This window comes from Ursus arctos, chromosome X (assembly GCF_023065955.2).
Source record: "Ursus arctos isolate Adak ecotype North America chromosome X, UrsArc2.0, whole genome shotgun sequence".
NCBI lineage: Eukaryota > Metazoa > Chordata > Mammalia > Carnivora > Ursidae > Ursus > Ursus arctos.
Genome location: NC_079873.1, coordinates 80,819,462 through 80,844,559, shown reverse-complemented (window position 1 = coordinate 80,844,559; position 25,098 = coordinate 80,819,462).

Sequence of the window (25,098 nt, the reverse complement as noted above, 5' to 3'; positions counted from 1 at the left end):
TCATTCATGGCATTTTCTATCCATTTTCTAGGTGCCTGCTTCATTGCCAAGATTATTAGTCTGGCAGTCTACAGATTTTAGGTCTACAAAGTACAGGTCTATATAGACTCCTGATCCCGAAGGCCAAGGAACCTATCTAATACTTTATGAACTAGATAAGGTATGATGTAAAAACTTGCCAACTATAGTCACATCCTTGTTAATTAAGCCTTTCCACAACAAAAACAAAAACCAACACACACACACACACACACACACACACACACCATTGAATTTGGTCAATCAAAGTGACTTAAGATCACATAGCCAGTAGGATTAGAACCCAGATCTACTTATTCCAAAATCTATGTTACTATATTATGCAGAGGTAGTTATTAATAGAAATAGCTATCATTTATGGAGCACATACTATGTGCCAGGCACTGTGTTCTAAGTACTCTACATGCATTATCTCACTTAGTGCTCACAAAAATATATAAGGCAGGTGCATACCACTTTTATCCTGTTCTTCAAATAGTCCAGAACCCTTTAAGATTTGAAAAGACTGACCTAACCTTCCAGCCCTCAGACACCCCACAAAAAGTAGCATTTTATTGCAAACTTTTGTTGATTCAATTTACCTCTCTAGAGAAAACTGTTCCTGTTCCATCCAACTTCAGTCTAACCCCTGCCTACATGTCACAACCCATGTTCTTGCCACTCCCCCTACTTCCCACTAAAATTTCTTACTTTCCTGACTAAAATTCCTTCACCCCCTGCTATAGAGCCCACCTCTATATCTGACCAAGTACATGTTTGCACAAACTCATGTGCCCTTGATGTAAAGGGAGCATTCTCTATACCTTCCCCCTGGAGACTATTTAAAATTAAATTAATTAAAACTAAATAAAATTTTAAATCAAGTCCCTCAGTCACACACTCTTAATTACTAATAGTAACTAAAATATGGTAATTAGGGCCTGAACTGGAAGGAGAGGAGTATGAGAAGTACTGAGAAAGAAGGAAGATTCTAGATGACTGGATGACTGATAACAGAAAAGAGAAAAAAGGAGGAGGAAGAAAAGGAGAAACAACAACTACAACCATGGTGACAACAATGATGACCAACATAAGCTTCTCAGGAAATAGTCATAGATAGGGGTTAAGGAGAAACAAGTTTGCAAAAAAGAAAGAAAAAGAAAAGAAGAGAGAAACCAGGCCAGTGTGATGCCACAGAAGTCAAGGAAGGGACTATTTCAAGGAAGAGCAAAGAGGAGAGTTTGAATCGTACCAAATGCTATAGAAAAATCTAGTCAAATAAAAATTGAGAGAAAGCCATGGAAATGCAAACCTGTTAACATAAAGAAGAAGCATTTTAGTTGAGTATTCACTCATTCATAATTCATTCAATAAAAATGTGCTGAGGGCCTCCCATAGACCACACACTGTGTCAGGTCTTGGGTAATACATTTATAAACTAAATTATATATTTATTGTCTTTGTAGCATAGACAATAAACACATAAACAAGGAAATAAATGCATATCAAATATAATTATTATAAATTATTATGAAAGAAAAAAACAACATGCAGTGATAGAAAATAATGAAGGGATACTACTAAACAGCATGCTCAAAGAAGTCCTGTTTGGGTTGGTGAGTAGCATTAAGTGAAAAAGTCAGATTAAAGAGTGAAAAAGTTTTGAGGAACCTCCATACTGCTTTCCTCAGTGGCTGTACCAGTTTCCATTCCCACCAACAGTGTACAGGGGTTCCTTTTTCTCCACATCCTTGTCAACACTTGTTGTTTTCTTGTGTTTTTGATTTTAGCCATTCTGACAGGTGTGAGGTGGTATCTCATTGTGGTTTTGATCTGCATTTCCCTGATGATCAGTGATGGCAAGCATCTTTTCATATGTCTGTTGGCCATCTGTATGCATTCTTTGGAGAAATGTCGGTTCATGTCTTCTGCCCATCTTTAATTGCATTATTTGGGGAATTTTTTTGGTGTTGAATTGTATAAGTTTTTTGTATATTTTGGAAGTTAAGAAACAAAACAAATGAACAAAGAAAAAAGAGACAAACCAAGAAACATACCCTTAACTATAGGCAACAAACAGATGGTTACCAGAGGGGAGGTGGGTGGAGGGGATGGGTGAAATAGCTGAAGGGGATTAAGAGTACACTCATCTTGATGAGTACTGAGTAATACATAGAACTGGTAAATCATTACATTGCACACCCGAAACTAATATAACACTGTATATTAACTATACTGGAATTAATTTTTTTTAAAAAGTGAAAAAGTGAGTGTGTTATAAGAAAATAGAGGCAGATAGTATGACTGTTATTTTCAAAAGTTGGCAATAAAAAGAAGCAAAGAGAGGGGCACCTGGGTGGCTCATTCAATTTAGCGTCCAACTCTTGCTTTCAGCTCAGATTATGATCTCTTGGGTCATGAGATCGAGTCCTGTGGAGAGCTCTGCATTGGGCTCCATACTCAAAGGGGAGTCTGCATGAGGATTCTCTCTCTGCCCCTCCACCAACTAGTGTATGATGTGCTCTCTCTCTCTCAAGTAAATAATCTTTTTAAAAAAAAGAAGAAGAAGAAGAAGAAAGATATAAGAGTAGCTCTGAATGGTTGAGAAACTTTTATTTCACCCTAGAGAAGATGAGTAAAATGTAATGAAGAAAGAAAGACTGATGATATTAGAGAAAATAGATATTGAAGAAGTACAGCACCACCTTAGGAAGGAAGAGGGAAATTTAAAACTCAGGTGGAGGGACTAGCCTTAAAAAGAAGAGGAACACTTCTTTGGCTGAGACAGGAAGCAAAACTTATAGAAAACTGAAGATACAGAGAAATTCTGAATAAATGAAGAAAGTATTAAAAATATATGGAAAGCAGGAAATATCTGGTATTCCATGATAGATAGCCTTCATCTACTCATGAGGTACCAAGCAAGATCTTCTGTCAAGATAATAAGGGAGTAGTATTGGGAATTTGTACACAGAAAATACCTGGAACATCCACTGTGGTGAATATGATAGGATGTCAACAAAGATAATTACAATAATAGTTGATGTAGCAGTAATGGTAGAGAGTAGATGAAGTATAAATGTACAAGAGCAGACAGCATTATTCTGTAGGCCACCTAGTCATCAAATTTTTGTGCCTTTTTCCCACAAATATCAGCATCCCAACACCAAAAAAGCAGACAACAAGGATGACGCAAGCTAGGGAAAGGCCTAGTGAGCATGTGGCAAAGTCAGAGGGTAGAGTCCAGGGATACAGAAGCAACCATCAGCAGCATGATTGACTGTGGCATCTCTGGTGGGCAGGGAGGTTAGGACAGATAGGAAGAACAATGTGAACTAGGAAGAGCTGAGTATCTAGGGTTGTGGTTATGATACAGGGTTGTGATATGGGTGGCAGGAGAAGAGTCAGTGTGAATGAAAGGGCAGGAGAGTTAAAGGATAAGAGTTTATGGAGAGGGGTAGCTCTGATTTTGAGATCAAAGAGATGAAATAATTCAAAGTTCAGAAATGTTCACAGTGTGGTTATGGTTGGCTGAAGTGGAGTAGAGAGGAACTGTATAGTTGGTGAGAAGGTCAAGGTATTGTACTGGCCACCTACCTAAATGAAAGGAAATAACATTGTTGGGAGAACCGTGAGGCAGGTACAGAAGTCAAGGAATATTTGAAAGGAAGTCACAGAAATGAGCAGACAAGAAAAGTAGAAAAAACTTCTCATAGAGCATCTATACCTTCAGTTCCCAAATATCACCATATCACTTATTCTTCCAAGCCCAAGATGTAAGGATTTTTTTCTCACATTATAGATTAGGAAACTGAGGTCCAGAGAATTTAAATAGCATTCCAAGTTCACAGACCAAAATCTGTGTCAGAAACTGGTATCTGGAATTAACATATGGAGCTTCATGTGCTTTCCAAGTCAGCAGATGCCATTACCTTCCATTATAATTACTGCCTACAAAGACCCTGGCCCCTGAGTACTACCTATCCATTTCTGCCTCTGCTTTTCTGGAAAGGAGATAAACATGGGTGATTAGGCTTCAGCATGGATCAATGGATTATTTTCTTTTTGTTTTCATGAATGTTCTGAGGTAACTGTTCTAGAAAGATAATAGAGGAGAGATGCAACTTCATACTTATTACTATATTAAGCATAAATGTCATGAAAAAGGGCAAGTTTACTGAGATTTACTAGACTCCATTAAAGTGCTGAAATATGATGGTACATCCATATATTTCACATTCTATCTAGTGTTTTGTATAAATACACGTGTCAGCAACACAAAGGTGAGATAATATGTAATTGAAAGCAGAGGGAAGAAACTAACAGCAATTTTATAAGTGATAAAAGATCTGTGAAAGAAACATCCTTTAAAAAGTTGCCACTGCCTAAGGAAATATAAGCACAGCCTCAAAACACATCATTCCATCTGTCTGGTAGCAACATTACTGTGGGAAGAAGTTTCTAAATGCTACCCAAATTATCTCTGAGTTAGTTTTCTTGAGGGACACCAAAGCTGACTTTGGGACAGCCTAAAAAAGGCTGTCATTTCTGCAGCACAAATCCTGGAGGGCTCCTAAATTCTTCAGTTACTTTTTGTAGGAAAATTGGTTCAAGAAGTTTAAAAGAGCTACTTAGTTCAATCAAGTTAGTTGTTTGATGTGATGATATAAAGGATGGAAGATGATCAAATACCTTTTCAGTTAATGACTTGGGTGATGATGGTGATGATAATGGTGATACTATTGCTGCTTCTGTTGCCGATGATAGCTAACAGGTATTGCATATGTACTATGTGTCAGGCACACTGGCCTAAGCATTTTACCTAAGTATATGCAACCGCCTATTTGACATCATTATTTACAGGCTTCATAGGTACCTAAATCTTACCATGCCTAAAATAAGACTCTTAGAGACAGAAAAGATTTCAGGGAGCTTACAGACTAATAGGGGAAGACAAATAATAAATAGGGGAAACAAGTAAGTATATAATATAGCAAACATATAGCAAAACAAATATATAAACAAATACAGCAAACAAAAAAGGAAACAAATAAGTATATAATATCAAGCAATGATGACCACTACAAAGAAAATAAATTATGGCAATGTGATAATGACTAGATATGAGAGGGTAAATGTAGCTATTTCAAATGAGATTGTAAAGATTTTTGAGAAGAGATTACCTTTAAACTTGAGACCTCAGTAATGAGCAGGTAATGAATCATGGAACTTTTACATCAAGAACTAAGGATGTACTGTATGATGATTAACATAATATAATAAAAAAATATTATTATAAAAAAAGAGAGAATGAGCCAGACATGAGCAAACCTGGGAGAAAGCATTCCAAGAAGACAGAACAACAATACAGTGGCCCAGTTACAGGAAGAAGCTTGTTGTACCTAAGAAAGAGAAAGAGGCCAGTGAGACTGGGACTCAGTAATGGGAGTCAGGGTGGAGAATTAGTACAAGATGAGATGAAAGACACTGGGTGTTATACACAAATAATGAATCATGGAACATTGCATCAAAAACTGGGGATGTAATGTATGGTGACTAATATAACAAAATAAAAATTACAAAAAAAAGATGAGATGAAAGAGGTAGGCAGGGGTGAGATTATGCAGGGTCTGATGAGCCATCATAAGAAGTTTAGGGTTTGTTCTAGTTGCAATAAGAAGCTATTAGAGGATTTTAAGGGGAGAGGGCATCTGATCTGATTTTGTGCCTATTGTGTAGACAGCAGGAGCACTAGAATGGAAAGAGGATGCCAAACAGTAGGCTGTTGCAATAGTAAAGGCTTGATGACTTAAAGGATGGTGTTAAAATGCCAGAAGTTATAAGAAATGTTCAAATTCTGGATATATTTTAGAGACAAAAGAGACAGAACTTAGTGGTTGACCAGGTGTGAGAGATGAGAGAGTGGAAGGTATAAAAATGATCCTCTGTTTCTGGCTTAAATAACTATGTAGATGGTGTAGCAACTGTCTAAGATGGGAAAGACTTGGGCAAAGTACGGGTTTGGAGGTGGCATGGAGGCAATAAGAATTCTGCGTGAAGCAACCTAAGTTTGAGAAACTAGTGACACATTCAATTGAAGGTGTCAGGTAGGCAAGCAAATATAGATATCAGAAGCAATCATAAAGAAGAATAAAGGTGAATTATCTAAATAACTAGTGTCAATACATTTTTCCCCCAAATAATTACACCAGTAATTATCAATGTTTGTCACCCCCACCAAAATGTAGGTTCCATGAAGGCAGCAATCTTGTCTGTCTTATTTTCCTTATATTTCGAGTACCAACCACAGTGCCTGGAAAACAGTACCTATCCAACAACATTTATGGCAAGAAGAGAGGGAGAGATGCACAAAAATTCATTCCCTGATTAGGTCATATTTTAAATGAAAAGGCATTGAATATCCATTCTTTGCGTTTCCCCAAGAAGGAGAACTACTGATCTGGTTGGTCCAATCTAAGGACACTGTGGGGGGGGGCACATTTTGTAGAGGCAGAGCTTTCAAAGAGGCTAAAGACTGATTACAATCTCTCCTTCCCACACATCAGGAATGACAATGACCAGAGCTAGCCTCCATATGAGAGAAGACCAGCTGTCCCCTTTGCCTGAACAAACCTTCCCAGATAGAGAAGAATGTTCTTTAGTCAAATGAATACAAGTACTTCTACTCCTTTGCTGGAATCTCCAATTTTCATGCATCATTGCAGGGATCTATAAACTATAGCACTTGGGTCAAATTTGGTTCCCACCTGTTTTTGTATGACCAGAGGGCTAAGACTGATGTTTACATTTTCAAATGATTGAAAAAAATCAAAAGATGAAGAATATTTCATGAAACATAAAAATAATTTAACATACCCATGCACATTCATTTGCATATTATCTATGACTGCTTCAATGCCACAATAGCAGATTTGAATAGTTATGACAAAAACCATATGGCCTACAAAACTGAAGATACATACCACCTGGCCCTTTACAAAAAAAGTTTGTAGAATCCTGCATCATTTCATTTCATGTTCACCACAGAAAAATATGTATCACTTAGGTGATATATTAATTCCCATTTTACAGAAGATAAAAGTAAGGCTCACAACAGCCTGTAAGTAGTAGAACATGCACTCAACCTCAAAAAAACACAGCAACAAAAATATCAATAACAATGATATATAATAATTTCAAATATCCCTGAGTGCTCACCAAGTGTCAGAACTGGTACAAAGGAGCTTCCATGATTTAATCCTTTAATCATGTAATCTTCACCACAATCCTATATGAAAGATACTATTATTATGATCCCCATTTCATGCATGAGGAAACTAAGGATCATAAAGGTTAAGAGACTTAGCCAAAGTCTCATTTTAAGAGAACCAGGATTTACAGCCAGCTCTGAAGGAGCTGAACCTTCGCATCCATCTAACCAGAAAACAGGAAGTTTACTGTAGATACTGATCAGGTCAGAGTTTAAATGGAAAGGCACTGAAGACCCTCTCTCTGTTCATCCTCATTCTGCAAACCTGTTGTTCAGGTTTGACCAGGTTGAATGATTATCTACAAGGGAGGGTAGAGATAGGCTTGTGGAGTTCAGGTGAGAGCCCCGGAACTGAAGAGATTAGATTTGGGGGTCATGAGAAAGGATGAGATCCGTCACTGAGAGTATGCAGAGTGAAAAGAGAATAGGATCAAGTATGAGAACTCAAAAAACACCAACATTAAGAGAGAGACTTAAATGAGTGTCTGGAGAGATGAGGGAAATCGTGAGAGAATAGCTCACAGAAGCCAAGGAGGGACAAATTCTCCAGAAAGGAGTGATCCACAGAAACAAATGCTGCAAGGGAGGTCAAGGATATATAAGCACAGAAGACTGTCCATCTAATTTAGCAACACAGAGTTCATGAGTAATCTTACTAAAGTGCCAGTGTAGTCAAGTGATAGAAGTGAAAACAGACTGCAGTAGGTTCAGCAGGTAAAAGAGAGAAGAGGAAGGAAAGAATGTAGAGAATTCTTTCAAGAAAGGTGGCTACATAACATCATAATCAATGGGGGGAAATTGAAAGCTTTCCCTGCAGATATATATACACAAATATGTACAAATGATAATAAAACCAACACCAAAGAAAGCAATGAGACTTAAATAAATGAAAATGTATATAATAATTTGGAAAAAAAAAGAGCAAGACAAGGATATCCACTCTCACCACTTTTATTCCACATAGTACTGGAAGTCCTAGCCACAGCAATCAGACAACAAAAGGAAAGAAAAGACGTTCAAATGGGTAACGAAGAAGTAAAATTTTCACTATCTGCAGATGATATACTATATTTAGAAAACCCAAAAGACTCCACCAAGAAACTACTAGAACTGATAAACGAATTCAGTAAAGTCACAGGACACAAAATCAATGTACAGAAATCTGTCTCATTTCTATACACCAATAATGAAGCAGCAGAAAGAGAAATTAAGAAAACAATCCCATTTATAATTGCACCAAAAATAATAAGATACCTAAGAATAAACTTAACCAAAGAGGTGAAAGACCTGTACTCTGAAAACTATAAAACACTGATGAAAAACACTGAAGATGATACAAGAAATAGACATTCCATGTTCATAGACTGGAAGAACAAATATTGTTAAAATGTCTATACTACCATAGATGAGTGAAACCACATGATAATTGTCTTTCTCTGCTTGACTTATTTCACTTAACATTATCTCCTCCAGTGCCATCCATGTTGCAGCAAATGTTGAGAAATCGTTCTTTTTGATAGCTGAGTAATATTCCATTGTATATATGGACCACATCTTTTTTTTTTATTTTAATGTTTTTTTTATTATATTATGCTAGTCACCATACAGTACATCCCCGGTTTCCGATGTAAAGTTCGATGATTCATTAGTTGCGTATAACACCCAGTGCACCATGCAATACGTGCCCTCCTTACTACCCATCACCCGCCTATCCCATTCCCGCACCCCCCTCCCCTCTGAAGCCCTCAGTTTGTTTCTCAGAGTCCATAGTCTCTCATGCTTCATTCCCCCTTCTGGTTACCCCCCTTTCTTTATCCCTTTCTTCCCCTACCGATCTTCCCAGTTCTTATGTTCCATAGATGAGAGAAATCATATGATAATTGTCTTTCTCTGCTTGACTTATTTCACTTAGCATTATCTCCTCCAGTGCCATCCATGTTGCAGCAAATGTTGAGAACTTGTTCTTTCTGATAGCTGAGTAATATTCCATTGTATATATGGACCACAACTTCTTAATCCAGTCATCTGTTGAAGGGCATCTCGTTTCCTTCCACAATTTGGCTATTGTGGACAATGCTGCTATGAACATTGGGGTGCACATGGCCCTTCTCTTCACTACGTCTGTATCTTTGGGGTAAATACCCAGTAGTGCAATGGCTGGGTCATAGGGTAGCTCAATTTTTAACTTTTTAAGGGACCTCCACACTGTTTTCCAGAGTGGCTGTACCAACTCGCATTCCCACCAACAATGTAGGAGGGATCCCCTTTCTCCACATCCTCTCCAGCAATTGTTGTTTCTTGCCTTGTCAATTTTTGCCATTCTAACTGGAGTAAGGTGGTATCTCAGTGTGGTTTTGATTTGAATTTCCCTGATGGCTAATGATTTTGAACATTTTTTTCATGTGTCTGTTAGCCATTTGTATGTCTTCATGGTGTACTGGGTGTTATATGCAACTAATGAATCATGGAACTTTACATCAAAAACCAGGGATGTACTATATGATGACCAACATAATATAATAAAAATATTATTATAAAAAAGTCTATACTACCTGAAACAATCTACACACATAATGCAATCCTTATCAAAATACCAACAGCATTTTTTGCAGAACTAGAACAAACAATCCTAAAATTTGTATAGAACCACAAAGACCCTGAATAGCCAAAACAATTTTGAAAAAGTAAAGCAAAGCTGGTACCACAATTCCAGACTTCAAGTCATATTACAAAGCTATAGTAATCAAAACAGTATGGTACTGGCACATAAATAAACATGCAGATTAACAGAACAGAATAGAAAACCCAGAAATAAACCCACAAGTATATAGTCAATTAATCTTCAACAAAGCAAGAAAGAACATCTAATTGGAAGAAAACAGTCTCTTCAACACACGGTGTTGGGAAAACTGGATAGCTACATGCAAAAGAATGAAACTGGACCACTTTCTTACACCATACACAAAAATAAACTCAAAATGGATTAAAGACCTAAATGTGAGACCTGAAACCATAAAAATCCTCAAAGAGAGCACAGGTGGTAATATCTCAGACATCAGCCATAGTAACATTTTTCTATTTACGCCTCCTGAGGCAAGCAGAATAAAAGCAAAAATAAACTATTGGGACTTCATCCAAATAAAAATCTTCTGCATAGTAAAGGAAACAATAAACAAAACTAAAAGGCAACCTACTAAATGGGAGAAGACGTTTGCAAATGATATATCCAATAAAGGGTTAGCATCCAAAATAGATAAAGAACTTACACAACTCAACACCCAAAAAACAAATAATCTAATTTAAAAATGGGCAGAAGACATGAACAGACATTTCTCCAAAGAATACATACGGATGGCCAACAGACACATGAAAAGATGCTCAGCATCACTCATCATCAGGGAAATCAAAATTACAATGAGATATCACCTCACACCTGTCAGAATGGCTAAAACCAGTAACACAAGAAACAAGGATGTGGAGAAAAAGGAACCTTCACACACTGTTGGTGGGAATGCAAACTGGTGCAGCCACTCTGGAAAACAGTGTAGACGTTCCTCAAAAATTTTAAAATAGAACTACCTTATGATTCAGTATTTACCCCCAAAATACAAAAACATTAATTCAAAAGGATACATGCACCCCAAAGTTTACAGCAGCATTATTTACAATAGCCAAATTATAGAAATAGCCTGTGTCCATTGATAAATGAATAGATAAAGAAGATGTGGTGTATATATACACAATGGAATGGTATTTGGCCATAAGGGAAGATGAAATCTTGCCATTTGCAACAGCATGGATGGATCTAGAAAGTATAATGCCAAACAAAATAAGCCAGTCAGAGAAAAACAAATACCATATGATTTCCCTCATATGTGGAATTTAAGAAACAAAACAACAAACAAAGGAAAAAAGGAGACTAATCAAGAAACGGACTCTTAATTATAGAGAACAAATTGATGGTTACCACAGGGAAAGTGGGTGGGGTAGGGGTGAAATAGGTGAAGTGGATTAAGAGTACATTTATCTTGATGAGCACTGAGCAACACATGGAATTGTTGAATCACTATACTGCACACCTGAATCTAATATAACAGTGTATGTTAACTACACTGAAATGAAAATAAAATTTAAAAGAAAAATTAGGAAATGTAAATATGGAAAGGAGAATGATAAGGCATTAGCCAGTAGTGGACCTCAGGTAAAAAAGTAACTTTATAGATGGGAGAGATGGTAACTATAACTTATCATGGTGAACATTTCATAATGTCCAATCACTGTGTTGTAGACCTGAAATTAATATAATATTGTATGTCAACTACACTTCAATTAAAAATTAATAAAATATAAATATATGGGAGAGATGTGAACCTGTTTATATGCAAAAAGGTAACAGCCCATAGCAAGGGAAAAGTAATCATAAATTTCACACAATTCTAAATCAATAAATCAAAATCCAGCTTAAAACTAATTCTACACCTTTCTTGTAGTATAAATTGCATGCTGTTGTGATTATTGGTCACTGACTTACAGTCACAACTATTCCAGGCAACTCAGGTTCCTAAAAGCCTGACCACTAGGTAAATGTGGTATTGCTATCCCAAGACCCCCACTTGCCTTGATGTCTGCCTTTTGCCACCTGCAGCATCCAGAAAGGCATGAAATCTGAGGGGATTTTTGTTTATTTTTTTCCCTTTTTTCAAACTGTACCTGTTGCAGTAACAACTGCTGAAGAGTGGGTGATGACAAAAACAGCCGAGAAAACTCCAATACCATGATTATAGCCAATACAAAGTAAAAGGAGCATTCACTGCATAGTAAACTTGAAAAAAAAAAGTCAGTGACATAAAAACTCAGAAGCAATGAGGAAATAAGGTAAACAACAGGGAAAACAAGCAAGAACAAAATTACAAGGAAAGGGGGAAAATGGAGGAAAAGGAAAAAATGAGTCAAAGAGGGGCAGCATACTCAAGCAACAAGAGCAAGGTACAGCAAGGATGGGTGTTGCAAGCAGCCATGATGCCAACTTGTATGCCTGCTTCCTGTGCACATGTGTAAAAGTTTCTCTCGAGTATATCCCTAGAAGTCAAATTGCCAGATCAGAGGGTATGCAGAAGTTCAACTTTAACTGAGTTTCAAAAATGGTGACTCCAAAAATATCTATAGTGACAACAGGTAGATCAGTAGTTGCCAAGGACTGAGGGTTGGGTGAAGCCATTCAATTGCAAAGAGGTACACACAAGTGTATACATTTGTTCAAATTCATTACCCTATATACTCTAAATAGGGTCATTTTATGGTATGTTGGCTGTACTTCAATACAATTGGTCTCATTTTCTATGCACTCTTAATTACCATATATGCTTTGGAGAGAAAAGCCCCCCACCCCCACCCCTGGCCTCTTATTCTTTGGGAATGTAATGACTATTACTAGTTCTTGGTTCTTCCATATGATTTAGAAGCAGTTTATCAAGTTCCACGGAAAACTCTGTTGAGAATTTGAATGGAATTGTGTTGAGACTACAGATGAATTTGGGGAGAATGCACTAATTGCTGGTATTGAGTCTCCCTATTCATAATATACCTCTCCATTTTTACAATGTTTCCTATAAAGGGCTTGCAACTTAAAAAAATTCTTGATTGCTTTATATTTGTGGTTGCTATCAAATGTTTTTTATTATACTCTCTAACACTTGTAATAATTGTTCTGATGAATAGAAATGGAGTTGATTTCTGTGTATTTAAGCTGTCAACCTTGTTATATTCTTATTGCTTCAAATAATTTATCCTCAGACACTTGAAGCTCTTTACAGTAGAAAATCAGAGAATGTACAAATGACAGTTTATTTCTTCCTTTCCAATTATATCTTTTATTTCTTTCCCTTGTCTTTTGTACTATAGCTAGAACTTCCAACATAACACTGAATAGAAGAAATGAGAGTCAGTCTCCTCATTTTCTTTCTTAAAAGGGATAAATTCAATATTCCTCCATCAAAAATGATGTTTGGTGTTAAGACTTACAGATTCCCTGTTATTTCTAGTTTGCAAAAGCTTTTTTTTTTTTTTAAGTCAATGGACTTTGGCCTGATACTTTTTCACACCTATTGAGATCATCATATATTATTTTCTGTTGATGTAATATATTATATTAATTTATTTTCTAATATTAAACTGATCTTATATTTCTAGGATAAACCTTGCTTGGTTCTAAAATATTATCTTTTTGTATTTTGTTGGATTTAATTTTATAATATTTTCCTTAAGATTTTTTACATCTGTGTTCACAAGCAACTTTGTCCTATAATTTTACTTTCCTTAATTATCCTTATCTAATTTTGTTCTTGAGGTTTTAGGGCTTCACAGAAAAAGTTGATGTATATTCCCTTTTTTACTTTCTCTAGAACAATCTGTATAAAATTGAAATTACTTCATTAAGTGTTTGAATTCTGAACAATCTAAGCCTAGTGTTCTCATTATGGGACAATTTTAAGGTATTTTATAGGACTAGCTAGTTATCATTCACCATCACACTGGGGGGATGTCTTTGGACTCCCAGCTTTATTCAGGGATTTCCTGTAAAAAATCATCTGTCTTGGCTTTAGGCTTTACCTCCTGTTCCCCATTCTCAATGCAGTTTTAAAAGGAGAAGCTCAAGGTCTCTAGAATGCAAGAAAATCCCTGAGGGGAAAAAAGTTAGTTTGAAGGCTAGCTTACCTCTCAGGTTTCTCCTGTTTTCAACTATTCTTTGCCCTCTGTAAAATCGTTCTTTTTGTGTCAACTCAGCAAAGTCAGCCATATGCTGGAAATGGAAGTTTCTACAGACTTCTCTGAGACTAAAGGCATATATTCTGTGAAATCTCAAAGTGGGGCTCTGCTATAGAGAGTTCCCTAAATTTATTTTATCACAGAAATCTTTTCTCTCAGAGAACTTTGACGAATAAATGCTCCATAGATTACAACTTGGGAAACTCTGTGATCAATGATGTATAAGATTACTGCTCTTCCACCTCTTGCATGCTATAGTTCTTTTTTTTTTTTTGATTTTGTATCCTGCAACTTTATTGAATTCATTTATTCTAAGTTTTTCAGTGGAGTATTTAGGGTTCTTTCTTTCAATTCTTTTTTTTGTAATGATTTTTTATTATATTATGTTAGTCACCATACAGTACATCCCCGGCTTCCGATGTAAAGTTCGATGATTCATTAGTTGCGTATAACACCCAGTGCACCATGCAATACGTGCCCTCCTTACTACCCATCACCGGTCTATCCCATTCCCCCACTCCCCTCCCCTCTGAGGCCCTCAGTTTGTTTCTCATAGTCCATAGTCTCTCATGTTTCATTCCCCCTTCTGATTACCCCCCCTTCCTTTATCCCTTTCTGCATGCTATAGTTCTGTCTTTTTGTACCTTTAGAGAAAAATCACAGGCTTACATGAAAGTAAAATTATTCAGTTATTCACTTTGAGGCAGTTAGATTAGTGTTGTCCAGAACAGCTCTGCAATTTTAAGTAGCCAGGGCAGCAAAACATGCCAAACCTCATACAGGAGACATTCTTGAGCCTCTGGCAGTTAGAAAGCACACCAGGCTGATGGAACCATTTTTATACAAGAATAATTCTTAAAATCAAATGCTCAGACTTCTGGCTAAGCATGGATTACTGAACACTGTTTATCTCCACTTTCTCCTGAATCCCCACTAAACTGACAATAAGTGAATAAAAACTCATAAACCCATATGTACAAAGAGAATGGGGGGAGAAAACAGCAGACAAGTAAGCACCTTAGAAAAATAGAAAGTTGATGACTAAGTAGTGGCTGACTTTGCAGGTCAGATAAATTTGAAATCTAAGCTTGTGGTAATAGTAGTCATCAAGTAGCAAGCCTATCTTGGCCTCAAAAAATCCAGGAAAGGCTCACGAATTTGAGATACAAGATATTACTAAAGGAAGGAATACAGAAAGGGGCTGGTGACAGACAACTACTTCTTACTCCACCCAGATCAATTTCCAATAAGGTTAAACCAGACAGGACCTGAACTTGGGGATCCCCCAAACAGTTGAAGATGCATACGCAACATCTTCTTGAAATAAAAAGTATTAAATAAATGTCCACATGACAAATAATGAAACCCTCAACTCTCTTCTCTCATGCATCTCTCACAATACCAGCAGACATGATTATACTGCCAGGCAGAAAACTGAAGAATACTTCTGCAGGAATACTGAGCAGCCCATGAGAAAAGATCTATAGATATTAATAGGGGCCTCCTAATTAAAAAGTTGTGTCTTCACATAATTATCCAGTGTGATTTTTACTTGTTGTCAAGTGCTACTCACAGATAGATGTCCATTCATGTAATTTTGTATTTACTAATGCTTCACAATTAAACATAAAGAACAGCCAGGAATCACCAAACATTTTAAGAAAGGCACTAACAAAAAAGGTTTTAAAAAAATAGGCAATAGAAACAATGCTGGGAGTAGTAAAAACTATGATTAATAACCCCAGAGAGATCAAGGATAGTACATCCATGAACCAAGAACAGTTGTCTATAAATAGAAATAACCAGAGAACAATAAAAATCTCTTAGAAATTAAAAATATGAAATAAAATATACATGAGAAGATTTTAAAATGAAAGAAATATCTCAAAAAGTAGAAAAAGAGACAAAGGATTGTACAATAGAGAAAATAAAAACATCAATATTAGGGGAAACTGGATAAAGGTCATATGAGAAGTCTCTGTAAAACTAAAATTACTTCAAAGTAAACTGTTTAAAAAGTACAGTCATTTAAAAAAGGCTTCAATAGCTCTCCATTGCATTTAACTGTGCTGCCTAATATGGCAGCTGCCAGGTTATGTGGTCACTGAGCACTTGAAATATAGCTAATCTAAATTGAAATATGCTGTAAGCATAAAATACATATTGGATTTTTTAAGATTATATTTATTTGAGAGAGAGAGAGAAAGAGAACGTGCACGCATGAGCAGGAGGAGGGACAGAGGGAAAGGGAGAAGCAGACTCCCCACTGAGCGGGGAACCATACACAGGGCTCAATCCCAGGACCCCAAGATCATGACCTGAGCTGAAGGCAGCTACTTAACCAACTGAGCCACCCAGGCGCCCCTGGATTTTTAAAACTTAATATGGAAAACAATAATATAAAACATATCACTATTTTCATATTGATTACATGTTGAAGTGATAATATTTTAGATATATTGAGTTAAATAAAATGTATTATTAAAATTGAAAAATATAAAGAAACTTAAATGTTCACAGAGTGAGCTCTGCCTATATTAACCTGAAGCTACCACAACTCATGGAAACCCACCCACACAGAACTAGTCATCAATGGTCAGTGAAGAGAGGTGATAGCCAGTCTTCAACAAGCGGCAGAGCCTGAGCCAGAGTTAAGCTATGTTGGCCTGGGCTATTAGTTGGTGGGGGCAATGGACCCATACTATCCCTGGCTACTTTCCCTATGTGTCTTATTTTCACACTGCTTCCTCTGATGTCTTTTCATCATATCAGCATAAAACCTTTATAACAGTTGTTGAAAAGGCACCCCTTTTGGTGATTGCATTCATGAAAACAACCTCCTCCCATGCTCTTCTCACCTCAACCCAGCTCTACTCCTGACAGTGTGATACCCAGTATTTTACACTGAATGTAAGGGGGTTCTGCATCTCATTTTGTACATCAGGGAAGTCTTCTTAATAGATTCAAATTTCAAAATTCGGATGAAAACTCATCTAGCAAACTAGTCTAAAATCTTGTCGGGGTGCCTGGGTGGCTCAGTCAGTTGGGCGTCTGCCTTCAGCTCAGGTCAAACCCCGCATTGCATCAAGTTCCCTGTTCAGCTGGATTCCCTGCTCAGCAGGGAGGTCAAGTTCCCCGCTCAGCGTGGGGGCCTGCTTCTCCCTCTTCCTCTCCCTGATGCTCCCCACCTGTTTGTGTGCATTGTCTCTCTCTGTCAAATAAAAAATAAAATCTTAAAAAAAATAAAATCTTGTCTAAAAATAGACAAATTAATATAGTTTACTTCTTATATTAGTTTAATATAGGAATTGCAAACCCAAATGCACCCCAACAATTATATCCAGAAGAAATGTCTTTTCCACATATCAATGTCTCTTGAAAATATCCAGGACATTCAACAGTGCAATACATAGAGGCATGTGTCTCCAGAAAGTTGTTATACCAAAGCCGAGCTGTTGTTTTGTCAATTCTTGTGATTTGAAATCTTTCTTTGATGCCATTTTTATAAAAATAAAGTTTCCTTGGTTGGCAGTTCTTAACTGCTGCTTGACAATATATAGAGATATTCATACCCATCTTAAAAATTGTGGCTGGTTCTACCCAGATGTGGCCAGAGCAGTTTATATTTGTAATTCCTGGAAACAAATAGATAAAATTTTTAAAATTCCATGTAAAACATTAAAACAAGAGATTCAAAAGAAAAAAAAATAGATTCAAATTCCAAAGATTAGTACACTATGTTAAAAGGCCAACAATAACCAAAAAAAAAAAAGGGTAGAAGAATGAAACAGTTCACTGAAAAGGAAATGCAAATGGCTTTTAAACATATGGGAAAATGTGCAAACTCACTAATAATAAAAGAATTATAAGATAAAACTTAAATATGCCTTTTTATCTGTTAGATTGGCAAAAAAAATTTTGATAATTCGCAATGTGGTAAGGCTATGGAGAAAGGCAATCTCATATATATCACAAAATGCAATTCTATCAATATGGATTTAGTTGAAAAACATAGGACACGCTTATTAAATAGAATACTGCACATCTATAAAAAAGAATGATGAAGTCCTCCCTATATTGACATCAAAATATTTCCAAGGTATCTTAAGTGAAAAAAGCAAAGGGCAGAATGATGTATATACTATACTACTATTTATGCAAAAAAAGATGGAGATAATCCTATATTCATATATGCTTGTGTATGCAAAATCAAACCCTAGAATACTTAGGAAACTAATAACTGTTTTGGAGGATCCTTATAAAAATTACTTCCCTCTCCCTCAGGAACTCATGCACTCCTGTCAAATCCAGTCTTTTCCTAATTCTCTTCACCTACCAACCTTTTAGTGGAAGTCAGTTACCCACCTCACTCTACCACCCTTCTATATACCTGTCTTGCTCTTTAACATCCTATTCATCTCCCAAGCTGGTGCTGATAAACTATTTTGAGTTCTGTTAATGGCTTCATGTGGGGAAGCTCCTGCTCATAAGATTTTAAGAAGCACTTTCAAAATCTTACAGGCAATGATAGGTTGTGGTTTGGAGGCAGTTACCTTGTAAAGCTGACTAGAAGACAAGGGCTGAGAAAGATGAAGCCAACATTCGTGTATTTATGGCTTTGCAAAGGCCTTGCACTTTGCAAAAATTCATAGAGATCCAATAGGGGGTCATGTGACCCACTGAAATCAAGCCTCAAATCCTTAAAAACAAAGCCCTACAAAGAGCTCCTTTAGAGTCTGAGGCTTTAGAAATTTTGAACTGACAAGAATTTCTGTGAGCTTTGAAGGTCATATGCTGAAAAAGAACGTATAGTATTTGGTTTTATATCTTTCTCCCCAAGCTCCACCTTTCTTCCAAGATCCAGCTCTTTCCAAAGACCTGAACATCTCCCTTGAATAGGCCTCTATCATTGGAGGAAAAAAGGCAGTGCCTCCATCCAACCAGAAGCTGAGCTAGATGACATGAATGCTTTTTACAGGAGGTAGAGACTAAGCAGAGACAAAAGACGATGAAGCTTGCAGAAGTGAAGAAAGCCTCGCTGGGACCACTGCTTCTTTCGTTGAAGATAATGGCATTGGTGGAAACAATGAGCTGGGACGATTAAAGCCTTTGAAATCCCTGGGCAGCCAAAGCTCAGTGGGTCCATTATGGGAGCCTTCTAAGTGAGAGCCTCTGTCAGGCTAGGCTAAGTGGGTATGTGATTCATTGGAATGTGTTCACTTCTTTCTCAGCAAAGGCTATTAAATGCTGGGTTGATTTTTTTGTTTGTTTTTTGAAAGGGGGTGAAGAATAAAGACTATTTATGAAAAGGCTGGTGCTTTGAAAGAAGAAGAAAAATATCTTCTGACAGACATGAAAACATACAAGTTCACAGACTTTCAATCATCCTCAGCACCTCCTGTACATCATGAGCAACATTTCATTTTCTTATCTCTGAGTACAAATGGCTGTCACCATATTTCTTCAGCATGTTAGCTATCTCTCTGACCTCTGTCATCCAGAAACACAAATATCGTGTATGATACACATGTTCAATTGCTAGGCAACACTCTTACTGTCCCCTCTGCTACTTGGCTTAGCACTTTGTATCTATAAGACATTGTATTTTCACATCAAATATGAGATATGAACCATTCTTCTCAGCAAGGCAGGGCAATAGCTTTGGCTAGTGCCCATCTAAGCAAGTGCTTCCCAATCCTAGTCTTGATAACATCCCACAGTAGCTCCCCATATCTCAAAATGGTCTTGCAAAGTCTCAATAGAAAATCAACCCTAAGTTTTGAAAGTCTTATAGAACCTTGAGGAAATTGAACAACTGGTTATAACTTCAGCTAAAATATCAGTTTGCAGGGTCAAAAAAAAAAAAAACAGGCAGCACCACAGCTACCAAAATATTGGGAAACACTTCATTTATTTTATCATTAGGCATATATATATTAAGCTCCTGTTATGTAGCAAGTACACTGCCAAGTTCAAGGTACACAAAATAAAATGTAGTACTTGCCCTCAAAGGGATTAAAGCCTGGTAAGAGGAGATACATATGTAAGCAGATGAATATAATAGAGTGTGATGATGGAAGTCTGCACAAGTACAGTGGAGATTGACGAAGCAGGAGGTGACCTTTAAGGAATAAATAGTTATTAAGCAACTAGATGGTGGTAGGATGACGAGACAATGGGTAGTGGGGTATATTGCAAGTAAAGAGAACAGCTCAAGCAAAGGCACAGAAACATGAACAAGCTTTAAAATCAAATGAGAGATGAAAATGGAGGTATGGTAGATTGTTTTAATAATGGTTCCCAATTTGCCCACAAATCCCTGTATGGCACACCCCCTTTGCAACTTTGCCACTCCTACCACCAAAAGGTAGACTGTTTCTCCATCCTCTGAGTCTGGGCTCAGCCACTTGACTTGCTTTAGCCAATCCACCAGTAGCAAATGTGAGGCTTGAAAAGTGCGTATGCATTGAGGCTTGTCCTCTTTTGTTGTTAGTAATCCTGCAACCATCACCATGTGAATGAGAAGTAGAATGAGTATCCATGAATATTCTCAGTTAATCAGAAAATACAATTCAGAAAAACCACCTTATTATTATTATTATGGGTAATTAAAAATGAGCTCTTCCCTAACTTTATATAAGCAAACTATTTCATCTAAGCAAAGTATTTGGTAAGCCCTATTTGCTTCAGGGAAAGTCACTTCCCCATACAAAGAAGGAATACAGTTTTATGGTTAAAAATGTAGGCACCACAGGGGCGCCTGTGTGGCTCAGTAGGTTAGGCTTCTCCCTCTCCCTCCGCCCCTCCCCTCCACTTGTGCTCCCCTCCACTTGTGCTTCCTCTCTCGTGCTCTCTCAAATAAATAAAATCTTAAAAAAAAGTCAAGGGGCACCTCAGTGTCTCAGTCGGTTAAGTGTCTGCCTTCAACTCAGGTCATGATCCTGGAGTTCCGGGAGAGAACCCTGCCTCAGGCTCCCTGCTCATCAGGGAGTCTGCTTCTCCCTCTGCCCCTCACCACGCTCACATGCTCTCGCTCTCTCTCTCTCAAGTGAATAATAAAAATCTTTTTTTTAAAGATGTAGGCTCCACAATCTGACTGAGCCATGGATTCCTCATTTGTATAATGGAATTAATAATGATACTTCATAGGGTTGTGTGAGGGCTAAGTGAGTTTTGTTATTTATTTAGCTTTCTCCCTCTGAGACACCAAAAGCAACATCTACTATAAACAAGGTATTCAATTGCAACTCTTTCTGCTCAGATTTCCCATTTCTCTGAATAACCTAAATAAGGAGACTAGTGACCCATTCAACACACAACAAGTGTTATGAATGAATCACTGAATGGTTAAGACCAAGTGGTAATAGGAAGTCACCACAGAGTTATGTCGGGGACTAAAGGGCATTTGCTCTGTTTCTTCTTCCATTTAGCCACTTAGTCTCCCTGAAGTGGGAGAAGAAGAATAACTACTCACCTCCACCAAGGCATTCAACTGTTTAAAGGAATACATTACCAAAGTGTGTCACCACAATTGAAATACTCCCAGTAGCATTTACAAGTGTCATACTCATCTTCTTCCATTGAGAACAAACTTAATCCCTAGGCTGTTATTTGACACCAACTTCTAGAATGTCTTTCTCTTCTCTCTACTGCTATGTCTTACCAAATTTGCTTTAGTAACATGCAGAGCACCTCCCTATCTTCCCAAGGATTGATTTCCCTTCACAGAACTCTGAAGAAATTCCTACTTTGATGCAGTTCACTGGAGGAAATCCTCCAAGACATTCTAGGCAGCCAAGATTTCATCATCAAAACTGCCATATAAAATTGAAAAACTGTCACACTACATCTCAGGAACAGTACTTACTAATCAGTCAGGAAGACTGACAGATTTTAGCAATCCTATGAAAATGGTTAATATGTCTATAACTTCTCCTAAAGAATCCCAAAAATCCTGACTCATTTTATCCCAACAAAGATGAAGAGTGGCAGTATAGATTGCACAGAACATAACTTTTGTGGCCTATAGGAGGTGCTTCCTATAAGCACCATGAGTGAGGTGAAAGTGATTTACAAAACTTGTCTGACTAGCAGGCTGCTTGCCTCCAGTTGCAAAGCTCCAGGACTCCACCTGCCTCCCATTTCCCCACCAGCTGTATTATAATCTTTCCTGGCCAAGGTTCTGAGCTACTTCTGTCTTTGGTGGTAACACTCAATCCACCAGTTATGCTTTTTCTTCCAAGACTGAAGTTTAATTGGTTTCAATATTCCTTCTCACTTTTATCAAACCCCAGTGGAGCCATCCTAAAGAACCTCATTAAGTTAATTGGCAAAAGGGAAAGAGCTATGTTGGCTTCAGACAAGTTCTCAAGGACAAACATTCAACAGTGTTCCAATTCCCCCAGACCATCTAACAGAAGCTGACCAAGCAAGCAGCTGCAATCAGAAAGCCAAGTAGGTAGTTCAAATGGTTCCAAGAATAGGCAAGAGGTCCCAATACCTTCCATTTCTAGGAGAGGCAAAGAGATGACTAATAGATAAGGATTGATTTCCCCACCAGCATACATAGGAAAACAAGTTCCCAAACCAACTCTCAGCCAAGAAATCACATTTTTTCCCCTCCATTTTATGAAAATGTAGAGCTTCTTAATTTGGTGACAATGGGAAGGGAAGATAAATGGCATATGCTGCATTTTTCTATCTGATGGGAAAATTAACTAGAAAAACCAGGACTTCGTGTAAGATAACCCTAGCATCTTTGCCCCAACTATCACATAAGAGCAAATTAACCTGTAGGCCCTTATCCCATCTAATTGAAATCACTATTTGATGGTCCTCTCCAGGTTATCCAACCCACAAAGTAGTATAAAAACAGAATTTAAAAAAAGGACACTTACTCTAGGGATTGGTGGGCACCAACCCTACATATATGTCATTTCTGCTGACTCTGACTTCCTGGTCTCTTGATCCTGATTGCCCACTTGAATCTACTGTAACTACTTTTTCTCCACCTTAGCAATGGGTCACTTGGAATTTGACCTCTTTCTTAATGGCTTATTAAACTACTATGCATCAATTACTAAGTTAAGTGCTTTAAAATTACCTCATTTAATAACCAAAACAACTCTCTGATATTAAAATTATTGCTCTTATTTTCACAGATGAAGAAAATAAGGTCCAGAATAGTTAGGTATGTACCCAAGATATATGGTATCAGCTCAGTCACTCCTGCTCTGCTAAATTCTTATTTTACACTCTCTTTTAAAAACTTTATTGACATTTAATTCACATGCCATAAAATTCACCCAACATGTACAATTTAGTAGCTTTTACCATATATACAAGCTATGGAAACGCAAAATAAGTTTAGAAAATTTTCATCACCCCCAAAGGGAAACCCTACATGTAGGCAATCACTCCCAATTCTCCTCCATGTCCTGCCCTAAACCTAGGCAACCATTTAATTATTAGAACAAATCTGAGGTAGCTAGTAGTCTACTTTCTGTCTCTATAGTTTTTCATGTCCTGGATATTTCATACAAATGGAATCATACATATGTGATCTTTTATGAGTGGTTTCTTTCACTTGGCATAATGTTTTTGAGGTTCATCCAGATTTATGGAGGTCCTTACTCCACCATTCCAGAAGCCCTCTCTCTCTGTCCCCTCTAAACCAGACCTATTCTTATTGACACCTATACAATGCTATGATATTACAGTGATCATACAAGAATCCTCCTACTTAATCACATAGAATGAAACCTATTATAAATGCTACCTCACAGAGTATACAGTAATAGTCTGATAAGGCTTGATTAGAGTCCTCTAATGAGCTTAATTATGTCCCCCAAAACATATTCAAACCAACACGGCCAATGGAATTCTACACTTTGAAGTAACCATTAATATTTCCTCCACCACTATTGCCTATTTACTTCAGAATGTGGGTTTTCTCACTTTCAGCTTATCTCTAAAAGCTATCAGGCCAATAATCTTCATATTTCCCTAACAGAATAAAGACACTTTTTTAATGTCTCCAATTTTCAAACAAGATGAAGTGATACAGTAATACAAGTTACATTTTTTTTCTTCTTAACAATGAAAAGGTTTCTACTTCAAAAACTCGAACAGCAAATTGTGTGTGTGTGTGTGTGTGTGTGTGTGTGTGTGTGTGTGTGTGTCTGGCACTGAGTGGGTGTGTCTGGTAATCCAACAACCAAGTTAGAGAATCTTATCACTTAAGAATTTTCTGGCTACATTTTGTGCTTTAAAATTAGGTCTCTGCTTGAAATCCCAGCCCTCCCCTGGCTCTTTTTAGTTGTAAAGTCTCTTCTAATTAGTAAAGTGTTGACATATTGCTATTCACAAGGGAGACTCCAGTTCTTCCATAACAATAATAAAATGCAAGCAGGGTGCCTTTGTCAGGATAAAAAGCCCAAAGTGACCTAGGAGGATATGTGCAACTGTGAACATCTGAAGAACACTGGGGCTAAATGTTGAAAGGGCCTTACCAATTTTCTCATGTTATTTCTTTCCTTGTGTTTGCAGTTGTTAAGTTGCCCCATCAGGTAAGATAATGAACCAACTAATCCTCAACATGAAGATGCAGGTTCCACATGCAAGCTGCCTATCCTAGTCTACAGGGCATTTTCAAAATTAAGTTCTGAGGACATACATTTTTAAAAATTCAAATAATGGACAGCCACATGATGTTCCTGGATTGTAAGTCCAAACATATAAAGATATCAATTCCTCTCTCTTCAATCTATAAATATAATTCCAGTCAAAATCACAATTGGATTTTACTTTGGGAAATAAACAAAATACATCTAAAGGTCATATGGGATAATAAGAAAGAATACCTGAAACTTTAAAATAAGATTATTAAGGAAAAGCATATACAATCAGGGCCATCCGCTGTGGGTCCCTCATTCAGTCCTTTAAGATGTGCTACTCTCTGCACCACTGTATTCCACAGGTCAGATATTATAAAACTATAATTAGGGGCACCTGGGTGGCTCAGTTGGTTGAGTGCCTGACTCTTG